The sequence below is a fragment of the Callospermophilus lateralis genome, chromosome 10 (assembly GCF_048772815.1).
Source record: "Callospermophilus lateralis isolate mCalLat2 chromosome 10, mCalLat2.hap1, whole genome shotgun sequence".
NCBI classification, from domain to species: domain Eukaryota; kingdom Metazoa; phylum Chordata; class Mammalia; order Rodentia; family Sciuridae; genus Callospermophilus; species Callospermophilus lateralis.
In genome coordinates this window covers 3,297,368-3,300,540 of record NC_135314.1, presented here as the reverse complement: position 1 = coordinate 3,300,540, position 3,173 = coordinate 3,297,368, and positions in this window count along the sequence as shown.

The following is a 3,173-nucleotide window of genomic DNA, read 5'->3' as shown; positions in this document are numbered from 1 at the left end:
CGTAGCAGAGTGGGAGAGAAGCAGGTGGAAAGTAGAGTCAGCGTAGACGTTGGGGGGCCCCCTTGCCACAGTGAGGGCTCTGATGAGGCCCCAGGTCAGCCTGCTGAGTGGATGTGTTGCTGGGCAGGGGAGCGGCTTCCACAGCCGAGGGAGAGAGACTGTAGCTCACCCTGCCTGACTCCCCTGGAGGAAGGAGAGGCCATCTGTGGACCATGTGCATGGGCCTGGAGCAGGGGCCTCCTGTGTGTGGGAGGGGTGTGGAAGGAGCTGCCCCAGGGTCTCAGGGATGAGTGGGAGAGAGGAGGAGAGGGGGAAGCGTCCTGAGGAGCGGGAGGAGGGTAGGGGGGTTTAAAGGTGAGCAGGTGTGGACAGTGAGACTGGATCTCCCACCAGGGAAACCTGCGGAGATCAAAGGAGACGGGGTAAGGGGTGCAAGCCCTGTAGGTGAGGGGATCCTCAGGTGACGGGGAGCCAGGATGGTGAGTGGGGCCCCAAGGTGGTTTCTTCATGAGCAGAGGCTGCGGCCAACATCTGTAGGCCAAGGGCCCATCCCTGGTCAGAGGGTCAAGACCCTTGGATGGATGTGCCTCAGGGGCAAAGGTCGGCCCCAGCATGTGTCCGAGGACCCCTAGAGCAAATCCCTGCTTTTCAGGCACCTGAAGTTGAAGCGGCGTGTGAGCTCAGGGAGGTGGGGAGAGAGAGAAAGTTCTGCAGTCATTCTTCTGTGTTGTAGCCAAGGGGAAAGTTAAATTGACACTTTCCCCTTGGGCCTCTTACCAAGCCTGCTGAGTCTGTCCTCTGTGTTTCAATGTCAGCTTCAGTGTGGCCTTGGCTGGGGAGATGGCTGCCCAGGTCTTCACAAGGTAGGAGGGCCCTGGGTCCCTTTTTGTCTAGAAGTGGGGTCTCTGGAGGAATCAGAGCTTTGGTGGCAAGGAGAAGCTGGGCGGGGGAGCAGGAGGAGCCAAGGGGGGCTAGAGTGGGAAAGGAGAAGGTCTGCACTGAGGGATTTCCTTCCACTTTCCTGGGCCCTTGCCAGAGTCCTGAAGATTGGAAGGTTGGATTGGTGGATGGCCTTCAGGTCCGGAGCCAAACAGAGTGGGGCTGAGTGGGCAAGAGGCAGCTGAGAGGTGAGTCACACGGGATTTGGGGGTTGCCCATGGCGAGTTGGAGTCTGGGGCTGAGAGAAAGGAGTCACCCACTCCTTCCCTAGTCCTGGGCTTTGCCCACAGAGAGTCCTGGCCAGGGCTCTCAGGAGCTCTGCTGAGGAGCTGAGGACAAGACCCGAGAGTGAGCTGGCCAAGGGGAAGGGATGGTGCTGGGCCAACGTCTGAGTTCTAGAGAGGAGGCTTGTCACTGGTGTCTCTGGGGAGTCGACTTGTGAGGAGGGGAGGGAGGCGAGGTCCGCAGGAGTGTGCATGAGAAGGAGAACACCAGGTGAATGGAGGCGTGTGGTCCTGGGCCCTCGGGCCAGGGTGCCCAAGCAGCTCGAATGCCCAGAGGGGAGGTCAAAGCCCATGGGAGAACGTGATGGGCTCACTGGCACCCATGGAAGTCAAGTGGCCCAGGGCGAGTCCCACGCACCTGGGACAGGAAGGGGTTTATCAGGAGCCTGACAAGGGCCACCTCTGCTCTGAGGTGGATGTGAATGGGCTTGTGGTGTGAGGCCCTAGAAGGACCGGAAACATCCCAGACAGTAGGGTCCACCTTGGACGTGGTAATGGGAGGCTCTGGCAGACGGAATAGGGGATGGACCTGAGGTCAGGTGGAGGATCAGGGGAGCGGCAGGCGAGTCTGGAGGGTGTTAGACAAGATCACATGGACATGGTGGGAGGTCCACTTATATGACTGAGTCAGGAATTGAAACTCTTTGGTCTCTGTGGTGGGACTTGAAGTAGGACCCAAGCCTCCAAGCAGGTGAGGGGAGAAGGAAAGCGCAGCCCCCAACTTTGTGAGGATGGCCCTTCCCATAAGGGGAACAGGACACTGTGGAATGACCAAAAAGGAGTGGGTAAAAACTAGAGAGCCCATGGCACCAACAAGGCCAGGCGTCTGTAGGGTGGGCCAGGTTTACCCTCTACCCTGGCCGTCAAGGTCACAGAAGGAGTGGTGGCCCTCAGAACCCCTCGAGGACTGAATGTGTAGCCAGGTGTCTAGGAGGAAGGACACAGGCCCACCTGAAATACGCAGTTACCCTGGGCTCCCGCAGAGTGATGCTAGTGCTCAGGTGTTGGGGAGTTGGGCCTCGCCCGTCCTCTGCAGCCAGTCCTAAGAGTTGGAAAGGGGAACCAGAAGGGCTGGATGACTGGGGCCTGCCATGGGCTCGGGGACAGTCAACAGCCCAGTGTCCCTTCTGATGGCATTTAGGACAAGGGCTGGAGGCTTGTAAGGCTTAGGACATGTACGAGCCCAGTGACCCATCTGACCACATATAAAACAAGGTCTGGTGGGTGCAGAGAAGACATTCAGCAGAATGGAGGCCCTGGTCCCAGGATGGAATCCAGATTAGGGCTCAGGGATGTTCAGTGACTGTGAGGATGGCCTTAGGCTTGAGGCTATGCAACTCCATTTTAAAAAACCTGCAGAGACCCTCCCGTGGGCCAGTGCAACCAGGGACAGATGCTAAGTCTGGACAGACGGCTTGAGCGACCATCTGATATTTCTCCTTCTGGGCCTTCTCGTCTCCCCTGTTCTACACCTTAAAGGCCCCTTGCAGAGCCTCAGTTTGGGGAGTTAGGGGCCCCATCGAGGTGCCTTAGTTTGGCCTTAACATCGGGGAAACTCTGGGAGGAAAAGTAGGTCTCCCATCTGGAGCCTCAGGTCCAGGTTAGTATATTGTGATAAACCCTGGGCAGGGGTCTAAAATTGCTGAAGGTTTCATTCTTGGAAGATTTCCTGGAGCCTTTCATAATTGCTGGCCTTGTGGGCTGCCTTTCTCAGTCCTGCCATGAGGCAAGTAGGAATTGGTTTCTCTGAGTCACTCCTCTGGGCGAATTACAATCCCACCTGGGGTCCCGATCAGGGAGTGCCTTAGTGCCCATCGGATGGCAGGGGGGGTCTGATGTACCTCATCAGCATGATTTCTAGCTTGCTCCCAAACTCGCCTGCGGTCCTCGGGCAGGAGGGTGTTAGATAAGATCGTATGGACATCGTGGGAGGTCAAATACCTGACTTAC